The 12,139-nt window shown below is 41.5% G+C and overlaps 1 pseudogene; it reads right to left on the bottom strand.

The window, feature by feature from the left end:
• Positions 1-10,354: 10,354 nt before the first annotated feature.
• LOC123810475 lies at positions 10,355-11,811 on the bottom strand (annotated as a pseudogene).
• Positions 11,812-12,139: the final 328 nt, after the last annotated feature.

The raw sequence follows: 12,139 nt of genomic DNA, 5'->3' as shown, positions 1-12,139 counted from the left end.
AGTTTTTGTCCATGTGTTTTTGTACTTGTTCATGTAAACCCTTCCCCTTTTTCCCTGGAATTTCCTCCCTTCTTCTTCTCTGGTCACTGTCAGCCTGTTCTCTATTTCAGTGTCTTTAGTTATATTTTGCTTGTTTGTTTGTTTTGTTGATTAGGTTCCTGTTAAAGATGAGATCATATGGTATTTTTCTTTCACCACCTGGCTTATTTCGCTTTGCATAATGCTTTCCAGTTCCATCCATGCTGTTGCAAAGGGTAGGAGCTCCTTCCTTCTTTCTGCTGAATAGAATTCCATTGTGTAAATGTACCATAGTTTTTTGATCCATTCATTTACTGATTGGCACCTAGGTTGCTTCCAACGCTGGGCTATTGTAAATTGTGCTGCTATGAACATTGGGATGCATAGGTTCTTTTGGATTGGTATTTCAGGGTTCTTAGGATATAATCCCATCAGTGGAATTGCTGGGTCAAAAGGCAGATCCAGTTTTAGTTTTCTGAGAAAACTCCATACTGTTTTCCATAGTGGTTGTACCAGTCTGCAATCCCACCAACAGTACACTAGGGTCCCCTTTTCTTCACAACCTCTCCAACACTTGTTGTTTGTTGCTTTGTTTATGATGGCCATTCTGACTGGTGTAAAGTGGTATCTCACTGTGGTTTTAATTTGCATCCCTTTGAAAGCTAGCAATACTGAGCATCTTTTCATACGTCTGGATCCTCTGTATGTCCTTCTTGGCGAAGTGTCTGTTTAAGTCCTTTGCCCATTTTTTTAATTGGGTTGCTTGTCTTAGAGTAGAGTGTGTAAGTTCTTTATATATTTTGGAGATTAAACCCTTGTCTGAGGTATCATTGGAAAATATGTTTTCCCATACAGTTGGTTCTCTTTTAATTTTAATACTGTTTTCTTTAGCTGTGCAGAAGCTTTTTATTTTGATGAGATCCCACTTGTTTATTCTTTCCTTTATGCCCCTTCTTTAGGGGACATATCAGTAAAAAAGTTTCTGCGTGAAGTATCTGAGATTTTCCTGCCTATGTTCTCTTCCAGAACTTTAGTGGTGTCACAACTTATATTTACATCTTTTTTTTAAAGATTTTTTTTATTCATTTTAGAGAGGGAAGGGAGGGAGGGGGAGAGAGAGAGAGAGAGAGAGAGAGAGAGAGAGAAACATCAATGTGCAGTTGCTGGGGGTTATGGCCTGCAACCTAGGAATGTACCCTGGTTGGGAACCGAACCTGGGACACTTTGGTTCCCAGCCCGTGCTCAATTCACTGAGCTACGCCAGCCAGGGTATATTTACTTCTTTTATCCACCTTGAATTTATTTTTGTGTATGGTGTAAGTTGGTGCTCCAGTTTCATATTTTTGCATGTAGCTGTCCAGTTCTCCCAACACCATTTGTTGAAGAGGCTATTTTTACTCCATTTTATGTTGCTGCCTCCTTTGTCAAATATTAATTAACTGTAGAGACTTGGGTGTATTTCTGGGCTCTCTGTTCTGTTCCATTGGTCTATGTGCCTGTTTGTATGCCAGTACTAGGCTGTTTTGATTAAAGTGGCCTTGTAATACAGTTTGGTGTGAGGTATTGTGATCCCTCCTACTTTGTTCTTCTTTCTCAAAATTGCAACAGCTGTTTGGGGTCATTTATGGTTCCATTTAAGTTTTTGAAGTGTTTGTTCTATGTTTGTGAAATATGCCATTGGTACTTAAATAAGTATTGCATTGAATGTGTAAATTGCTTTGGGTAGTGTGGACATTTTGATGATGTTAATTCTTCCTACCCATGAACACGATATATGTTTCCATTTGTTTGTGCCTTCCTTGATTTCTTTCTTTACTGTTGTGTGGTTTTCTGAGTATGGGTCTTTTACCTCCATGTTTAAGTTTATTCCTAGAGATTTTATTTTTCTTTTTGCTGTATCAAATGGGATTTTTTTTCTTGATTTCTGCTTCTGCTGTTTCATTGTTGGTATACAAAAATGCCTTTGATTTCTGGATACTGAAATTGTATTCTGCTGTTTTGCCAAATTCATTTATTAGGTTGAGCAGGTTTTTTTGGCAGAGTCCATGGGATTTTCTGTGTACACTATCATGTCATCTGAAAACAAAACAGTTTTGTGTCCTTCTTTTTGATTTGGATGCCTTTTGTTTTCTTTTCTTGTCTGGCCACTGTGGCTAAAACTTTCAGTACTATATTGAATAGAAGTGGTGAAAGTGGATGACCTTGTTTTGTTCCTAATCTTAGTGGAAAAGATTTTAGTTTTTCCCCATTGAGTATGATGCTGGCTGTAGGTCTCTCATGTATGACCTTTATTATGTTGAGGAATGCTCCCTATATTCTCACTTTGCTGAGTGTTTTATCATAAATGGGTGCTGTACCTTAAGCTCAAATGCTTTTTCCAAATCTATTGATATGATCATGTCATTTTATCTTTACTTTTGTTTATGTGATGTATTACATTTATTGATTTGTGAGTATTGTACCATCCTTGCATCCCTAGGATGAATCCTACTTGGTCATGGTGTATGATCTTTTTAATGCATTGTTGGATGTGGTTTGCCAGTATTTTGTTGAGGATTTTAGAGCCTATGTTCATCAGTGATATTGGCCTGAAGTTTTCTTTCTTTGTTGTGTCTTTATCTGGTTTTGGAATTAGGGTGTTGCTGGCTTCATAAAAAGAGTTTGGGAGTATTCCATCTTCTTGAATTTTTTGAAATAATGTGTGAGTGAAGGGGAGTCTCCCTTAAATGCTTTGTAAAATTCACCTGTGAAATCGTCTGGACCAGGGCTTTTATGTGTCTGAAGCTTTTTGATTACTGCTTCAATTTCATCTGCTGTTATTGGTCTGTTCAGTCTTTTCTGCTTCTTCATTGAGTTTGGGAAGATTATATTTTTCTAGAAATTTGTCCATTTCTCCTAAGTTTGCAAATTTCTTGGCATACAGTTCTTTGTACTAATTTCTCACAATTCTTTGTATTTCTGTGGTATGAGTTGTAATCTCTCCTCTTTCATTTCTGATTGTGTTTATTTGAGTCCTCTCTCTCTCTTTTTCTTGATGAGTGTATTTAGAGACTTGTCAATTTTTTTTATCTTTTCAAAGAACCAGCTCCTAGATTTTTTGATCCTTAGAATTGTGCTTTTAGTCTCCATGTCATTTAATTCTTCTGTGATGTTGGTTATTTCCTTCCTTATACTTGCCCTGGGGTGTCTTTGTTTTTGTTCATTGATTTCTTGTAGATGTAGGGTTAGGTTGTTTATTTGAAGTGTTTCTATCTTGTTTAGGTGGGCCTGTATCGCTATAAGTTCTGTCTCAGGACTGCCTTCACTGTGTCCCATAAACTTTGGATTGTTGTGAGTTCATTTGTTTCCAGAATTTTTTTTATTTCTTCCTTAACCTCATTCTTTTTTATTTTATTTTTGAAACATTTAAAATTGTTGTTTAAGTACAGTGTTCTGTCTTTCCCCCCACCCCTCCCACCTTCAACTGTGCCCACCTCCCTCCCCTGTTTCCAACCCCCCTTGTTATTGTCCATATGCCATTTATAATTGTTCTTGCAAACCCTTTACCCTTTTCCCTTATAATCCTCTCCCATCTTTCCTCTGGTTACTATCAGCCTGTTCTGAATTTCAGTGGCTTTGGTTATATTTTGCTTGCTTGTTCATTTTATTGATTAGGTTCCTGTTAAAGGTGAGATTGTATGGTATTTGTCTTTCACCACCTGGCTTATTTCACTTAGCATGATGCTCTCCAGTTCCATCCATGCTGTTGCAAAGGGTAGGAACTTTTTACTTTCTGCTGCATAGAATTCCATTGTGTAAATGTACCATAGCTTTTTTTTGATCCATTCTTTTATTGATGGGCACTTAGCTTTCTTCCTGCACTTGGCTGTTGTAAATTGTGCTGCTATGATCACTTAATCTCATCTTGACCCATTCATTGTTTAGTAGCATGCTATTTAATCTTGATGAGTTTGAGTGTTTTTGGTTTCTTTCCTTGAGGTTGGTTTCTAGTTTCAGTCCCTTGTGGTTGGAGAAATGCTTGATATGATTTCAATTTTCTTGAATTTGCTGAGGCTTGTTTTGTGTTCTATCATGTGGTCTATTTTTGAAATTGTTCCATGTACATTTGAGAAGAATGTGTATTTTGGTTCTTTGGTATGAAAGGCTCTACATATGTCAGTTAGCTGCATTTGATCCAGGGCATTGTTCATGCCACAATATCTTTGTTGATATTTTGTTTGGATGGTCTATCTATTTTTGACAGTGGGCTGTTAAAATCCCCTACTATGATTTTGTTGCTGTCTATACCTTTCTTGAAGTCCTCCAAGATTTTCTTTATGTATTTGAGTGGTCCTATGTTGGGTGCATGTGCATTTACAGTGTTTATGTCTTGTTGATGGATTCTTCCCTTGAGCATTATGATGTGACCTTCTGGGTCTCTTTTAATGGCGTTTTTTGAGGTCAATTTTGTCTGATATGAATATTGCTACCCTGTTTTTTTTTTCCTGTTCATTCACTTGGAATAATTTTTTCCAGCCATTCACTTTCAGTGTGCATAGGTCTTTTGTTCTGATGTGCGTCTCTTGTAGGCAGCATATGTGGGATATGGTTTCTTATCTATTCAGCTATTCTATATCTTTTAATAGGAGCATTTAATCCACTTACTTTTAAGTTTATTATTGATAGGTAATTATTCATTGCCATTTTTTCATACCTCTGTTCCTCTCTCACATCTCTTTAGAATCTCTTGCACTGCTGGTTTGAGGGAGGTATATTCTTTGAGGCTTCTTTTGTCTAGGAAACTCCTTATTTCACCTTCCATTTTAAATGAGACTTTCTGGATAAAGTAGTCTTGGTTGTAGGACTTTGTTTTTCATTTCTTGGAATATTTTTTGCTTTTCTCTTCTAGCTTGGAGCATTCCCATTGAGAAGTCAGCTGCTAGTCTTATCAGGACTCCCTAGTATGTTACTTCTTGTTTCTCCCTTGCTGCCTTCAAGATTCTCTCTTTGTCTTGGAATTTTGCTATTTTAATGATGCTGTGTCTTGAACTGAGCCTCTTTGGGTTCCTCTTGATTCCCAATCAACATTATGTTTTCAGACAGGTGGTCCATCCCTTGCTCTTCTTCTCCTTTTGGTATCCCTATTATATGGATATTATTACATTTCTGTTGTCCTGAAGTTCCCTTAACACCTCTTCTTTCTTTTCCAGTCTATTTTCATTTTCTTACTCTTTCTGAGTGTCTTTTTTTACTTTGTCCTTCAGCTCACTGATTTGATCCTCTGCTTCATTTAACCTGCTTTTGATTCCTTCTACTGTGTTCTGCAATTCAGAAATTATATTCTTCACTTCCTCTTGGCTCTCATTGATAGTTTCTATTTCCTTTTTCATGTTGATATAGTTTGAAGTGAGTTCATTGTTGTTTTCCTGTAATTTTTGGTAATTCTCTGTGAGCTCATTGACCTTCCTTATAACCATTGTTTTGAACTCAATATCTGATAATTGACTTGTGTCTGTTTCATTTACTTTCTTTCTGAGGCTTCCTCCTTTCCTTTCATTTGGGGATTGTTTCTTTGTTTTCCCTTTGTTTGTGAGACTCTTCCTGTTAACCTCTGCTTCTTAAATTGATGTCTTCTGACTCCCTGGGTTTATTGTATGAACTTCTATGGTAGGAGAACTGTGAGATTCAATAGTGCAGTCTCCTTGATCTCCTCAGCTTGCTGCTCTTTGGCTTTCATTTATGTTGGCTCCCTGTATGTCTTTGGGTTTTGATTGTTGTTGGGTCTTTCTTTGTTGGGTCCTTCCCTTCAGCTGGTTAAATGAGGGTCACTCTGCCCACCACATGTTGTATTCTGTTGTGCAGGTGTGGACAGGTTGTGCTGAAGCTGGTTCTTCTGTCTGTCTGAAGTTCTGAGGCTTCTCTCTCACTTTTATTTAGTTATTTGTTCTTGGTCATTTCTCCACCACTTAATGGTAATTCTAGATTGGTCCTTGGTAGGGATTAGTGTGGCTTCCACTGAGTCCTTCACCTTCTTCCTTAATTATCTGTTGGTGGTTCTTTTATTGGTGTGTTCTTTTTTCTAGCAGGTATACATTTTTTCACAGCTCCCACCTACTATTTTATGTGATCAGTTGGAGGGGGAAGGCAAAATGGATTAAGACAGTGGGAGTGTATTCTATGGGACTTAAATTACCAACTCATAGAGAAAGCTTAGGAGTTCCTTTAGGTTAATTGTGATTGTGATCACAATAGTGTTAATTATGATATTTCATTCAACTAGTCACTTTTAAGGCAGGTTGGAAAAAAGATAAGAATCTTGTTAGGGGTGGGAAGCATTTTGAGTTGGATCTAGAAAACAGTGAGGTTGTGGGAGGTCAGATTATGAGATATAGTGACAGTAAAGGATAGAAAATAGGTGTAGTGTGCAAGAGAATAGAGTTAACCACAATAGTAATGAAGTTTTGGAAACAGTGAATTGAGTTAAGATCCAGGAGGGATGCTGTGTAGTATTTACAATTGTATGGAACAATGATTATTTACAATAGTAATAGAGCAACAATCATGTGACAGAATCTGTGTGATCTGAATAACAAGAATAGGAAGTATAGGACATAGGGTCATGTGTATTGGAACACAAGTGAAGTGAAAGAAGGAAAATTAAAAATATACTATGAAAGAGAGAACATGGAAAACCAGTCAAATGATGCAATTACACATACAAAATGAATTAATCTAAACAGAAAGAATGGAAATAAAAAAGTTAATAAAATAAAAAGTAAAAATAATGAAAAAAAAATAATAATACAAATAAACAATAACTAGCAATTCTCTGGAATAGCAAAGTGAAATTTGTCTCACTGTCTCAGTTGTTGGGATGACCCCTCTTTGGGTCTGACTCTGGTCCTTTCAGAACTCCAGGTTTTATTGTCTCACTTGTGGGGGGAAAAAAGACAGAGAGAGAGAGAGAGAGAGAGAGAGAGAGAGAGAGAGAGAGAGAGAGAGGGAGAGGGAACAAAAACAAAAAAAGGAAGAAGGAAAAAAACCCCAGAAACCTCCTGCTGGCCTTAAAGAGGCCAAGCCAGTTTTGCTATTCTTCCTGGCTGCAGCAGGCTGAGGGGAGATGGATTTCCCTTTTCTCCCTTCCTGTGGTTTTGTGTGGGTGGGGGCCCGGTCTGAGCTGCACTCTTCTCAGTTGCCCAGCCTCCAGCCCAGTTCCTCAGTTCACTGCCAGGCCCCCATGTCCTTCTGCACCAGGCATATACCTTCAGTCCACCTGTTGTGCTGTCCTTGAGGTGCACCAGCTAGGGGCAACTCACACACCACTTTCTTGCTCTTTGCTGTCCTAGGTACTGTGGACTTTCAGAGTCTCTTTAAGGTAGTTTGGCTCCCCCACTGAGTTAAGGCTTTCTGGGGATTGCTGACTCCCTGAGCCCTGCTTCTTTTCTGTGTGTGTGGGGTCTCCACCTTCCTTTTAGTGAACCAGCCAGACCCTGCATGGCAGGGGCACTGCCATGGCTGCAGTGGCAGACACAGGCGTGCAGCTCTTCTGCTGATGCAGCCCTAGCAGGTGGGTTCGGACATGTGGCACCTCTGGGCAGTGGGTTCATGTGCACTCTGCCCCTGGGGGCTGCAGGCACCATTGCTCAGCCCCTTTTGCTGCAGTGGTGGGGCATGGGGCTCAGCTGTGGGTTGGGGGGCATGGCTGGGTCGGTCTTGCACCACTGGGGTCAGGGGTGGGGTTGGGAGCCCTCTGCTGCTGGGGTAGGGTAGGGGCACAGCTGTGGTCCTGGCAACAGAGGCAGGCCTACAGCTGAGGCTGCAGAGGCTCAGCTGGGGGAGGCGGGGGTGTCTGCTGTGCAGAAGAATTCCCTAAACAGCTACCAAATGCCTTTTTTGTTTTTAAATTCCTCCTGCTCAAACCTCCTGCTCCAAACAAGTGCCTGGCTTCTCACACAGCCCAACCCTCCAACCAGACTGGAGACTATCCAGGTCAGGGTCTGACATGCCCCAACTATTCCCAGCCAGTGTCCACAGTCTCAGTGGTGCACAACGCCCCTGTGTGTTTGACACTTCATCCTTATTCACCCCAGTGACTTGAAGCATCCAGGTCCATCCTGGTGCTGCTCAACCTCCCAGTTTGGCAGGGGTGGGAGCTGTTGACCTGACTTTCTTCCAAGAATCTTGTGGCAAACTGAGTAGGCACCAGGCCTGGGGCTGTAGCTGCCCTGGTGCCCGTTTTGGTCCCAGGGGTCTTACTGTCCCAAAGTAACCTCCTTACCATCTTATTTTTCAATGTCCTCTATAGTTTTGGCCTCCAACCTTCATATATACTGGGATACCATTGGCTATTCACTCTGTTCTTCAGAAGATCATCAAGGTGTTTCACCCATGTGTAGCGGGAAGTGGACTCTGCTCCCATCTATCTTGCTGCCATCTTAGTCTAGCCCAAAGTCAAGAATTCTTTTAAAGAATATTTTCTTGATTATGCTCTTACAGTTGCCCCAATTTATTTTTCTCCCTTTTCTCCCCCTGCAACCTGTACTCTCTCACCCTCCAGTATCCTCCCTTCCTTTATTTCAAGTCTATGGGTTGTACATAAAAGTTCTTTGGCTTCTCCATTTCCTATACTATTCTTATTCTCCCCCTGTCTATTTTATACCTAGAAATTATGCTTTTTATTCCTTTTACCTTTTTCCTCCATTCTCCTCCTACCCCTCTCCACTGGTAACCCTCCATGTATCTCCATTTCTGTTATTCTTGTCCTGTTCTAATTGTTTACTTATTTTTTGTTTTTGTTTTTAGGTTCAGTTGTTGATATTTGTGAGTTGTCATTTTACTGTTTATAGTTTTTGATCTTCTATTTCTTATATAAGTCCCTTTAACTTTTCATATAATAAGGGATTGGTGATGATGGACTCCTTTAACTTGACCTTATCTAGGAAGCACTTTATTTACCCTTCCATTCTAAATGGTAGCTTTGCTGGATAGAGTAATCTTGGATGTAGGTCCTTACCTTTCATGACTTTGAATACCTCTTTTTAAAAATTTTATTTTATTGTTGTTCAAGTATAGTTGTTTGCATTTCCCCCTTACCACTCTCCCACCACCCCAGCCATCCCTTGTTGGAGAAGATGTGGCGAAAAGGGAATCCTAGTACACTGTTGGTGGGAATGAAGACTGCTGCAGCCACTGTGGAAAACAATATGGAATTTCCTCAGAAAATGAAAAATGGAACTGCCTTTTGACCTGGAAATTCCACCACTGGGATTATATCCTAAGAACCCTGAAACACCAATCCATAAGAACTTTGAATACTTCTTTCCAGCACCTTCTTGCCTATAAGGATTCTTTTGAGAAATCAGCTGATAGTCTTATGTGTGCTCCTTTGTAGGTTAACTGTCCCATTTTCTTTTGCTGCTTTTAAGGTTCTCTCCTTACCTTTAATCTTGGGTAACTTAATTATGATGTGCCTTGGTGTGTTTTTTCTTGGATCTAATTTCTTTGGGACTCTGAGCTTCTTGGATTTCCTGGAAGTCTACTTCCTTCTCCAGATTAGGGAAGTTTTCCTTCATTATTTGTTCAAATAAGTTTCCAATTTCTTGCTCTTCTGGCAGCATTATGATTCAGATTTTGAGTATTTAAAGTTGTCCCACAGGTTCCTCATCCTCTCTTCATTTTTTTTTGAATTCTTGTTTCTTCATTCTGTTCTCATTGGATGTTTATTTCTTCTTTTTGTTCCATATTGTTGATTTGAGTCTCAGTTTCTTTTCTGTTGGTTCCCTGAATATTTTCCTTTATTTCACTTTGCACAGTCTTCATTTCTTCCTTCAGTTTTTAAAAAGATATTCTTTATTTATTTTTAGAGAAGGGGAAAAGGAGGGAGAAAGCAAGGGAGGGAGAAAGCAAGGGAGAGAAACAGCAATGTGTGATTGCCTCTGGTGCCCACCCCCCACCTCACTGGGGACCTGGCCTACAACCCAGGCATGTGCCCTGACTGGGAATCCAACCAGTGACCCTTTGTTTTGCAAGCCCGCGCTCAATCTACTGAGCCACACCAGCAAGGACTCTTCCTTTATTTTGTGACCAAACTCAATAATTTCTGTGAGTATCCTGATTATCAGTGTTGTTGTTTTTTTGGCAGAGCCAGCCGAAGCTTTATTTTGGGAAAAATAAAAACACTTTATTTGGCTTTTAGTCAGGGGCATGGATAAGAGGTGATGCTCCAGGCAGTAAACACCCCCACCCCAAGGGCAAGCTGAGGCCTGGGGCTGCTCCTTAGGAGTCTCCTATGCCTTCTGTTCTCCTACAGAGTTCCTTTCCTGCCAGTTTGGAGGACAGGAGGGACTGCAGTAGTCATTCACTTGGACATCAATGACTCAGACACCAATTTCCCATCACGAGTTTCAGTCTTCTTCACAGCCACCATCTTGGAGGAGCTGGTGCTGGTGTGGCTGAAGGAGCCACAGCTCCCACCAGAGCCTAAGCTGGTCTGGAAGCCCAGGCTGTAGTTGAAGTTCTTGTAAGCCTGGATCAGCCCACCTAGGTAGCTGCTGCTGATCTTGGTGTGGATACTAATGTTATGCACCCCAGACTCCAGTTGGCTCTCCTCACCCTCCAGCAGCTTGTGATAGGTGACGATCTCCACATCCAGGGCCAGCCTGATGTTCATGAGTTCCTGGTACTCAGGCAGCTGCTGGGCCATGTCCTGCTTGGTGGCTCTCAGAGTGGTTTCCAGCTCAGCCACCTTGGCCTGAGCATCCTTGATGGCCAGCTCACCATGCTGCTCTGCATCCTTGATGGAAGCCTCCAGGGAAGTCCTCTAACCTTGGAGCCCATCAGTCTCAGCCTGGATTCTGCTGATATTTCAGTAGTCTCAGAAATCTCTATCTTTGTGCGATACAGTTTATCCCCATGCTTCCCAGAAAATGCCTGAAGCTCCTGATACTTGATCTTGTAGACGGTCTCAGCTTCAGCACAGCTGTGGTTGGCAATCTCCTCATACTGGACCTTGACCTCGGTGATGATGCTGTCCAGGTCCAGGGAGCAGCTGTGGTCCATGGACAGCACCATAGATGTGTTGGAGATCTGGGACTGCAGCTCAAGAATCTTCTCATCATACAGCTGCCTGTAGAAGTTGACCTCATTGGTCAGCCCTTCTAGGAGGGACTCTAGCTCTACCTTGTTCATGTAAGCTTCATCCACATCCTTCTTGATGAGGAAAAATGCATTCTCCATTTCTGTGCACTTGTTGATCTTGTCCTCATACTTATTCTTAAAGTCCTCCTCCAGCCCCTGCATGTTGCCAAACTCTACCTTACCCATAGTCTCAGTTTCTCCTGGGCCAGCGTCTCCAGCTGCCATTGCAGGTTGCTGATGTAGGCCTCGAACATACTGTCCATGTTACTGTGAGGAGTCTTCTGCTGCTCCACGTGGTCTCCAGAATCTTAGTTTGCTGCTCCAGGCTCTGCACCTTATTGATGAAAGAAGCAAACTTGTTGAGGCTCTTGATCTGCTCCTTCTCCTGGTTGCACATGGCCTGGATGTTGGGGTCCACCTTTCGTTTCATAGGACTCAGCAGGCTCTGGTTCACTTGGAAGGCTTTGATGGTTCCTATGCTCCCAGCTCCACCAAAACCACTAGCCAGATTCATGCTGGTGCCCAGGCCAAGCTGGGAGCTGCTGCTCACCCAGGAAAAGGCCGAGGAGCTGATACTGGACCCACTTGAGAACTAGCAGCTGCTGAAGCCCCAAGGCTAGAGGTGAACACCTTGAAGGACCTCTGGGTCATCCTTGCAGACATGGTGGAGGCTGGGGTGGAGGCAAGGAGGTCAAATCAGACAGAGATTCAAGAAGGAGCTAAAAAGCTGCTTGATTATCAGTGTCTTGAACTCTGCATCTGATGAGTTGTCTTATCTCATTACTTAGTTCTTTTTCTAGAGTTTTGTTCTGTTCTTTCATTTGGTGAGGGGAATTTTCACCCGCAAGGTTCCCTAGGCCACTGCAGATAAGAATAAATAGTCATCCCAGACACAGTCTTGCTGCTCCTGTGGGAAAAGGGGTGGTGATTTCCTCTAGTGGAGAATGCCCCAAGCCCTTCTCTGACATGGCTTTTATTAGGGTTGAAAGTGCAGGGGGATACAGCA

The sequence above is a fragment of the Phyllostomus hastatus genome, unplaced genomic scaffold (assembly GCF_019186645.2).
Source record: "Phyllostomus hastatus isolate PE091 unplaced genomic scaffold, TTU_PhHast_1.1 phas_scaffold_60, whole genome shotgun sequence".
NCBI classification, from domain to species: domain Eukaryota; kingdom Metazoa; phylum Chordata; class Mammalia; order Chiroptera; family Phyllostomidae; genus Phyllostomus; species Phyllostomus hastatus.
The sequence above is the reverse complement of the archived record's forward strand: the minus strand, read 5'-3'. Positions and strand labels throughout refer to the sequence as shown.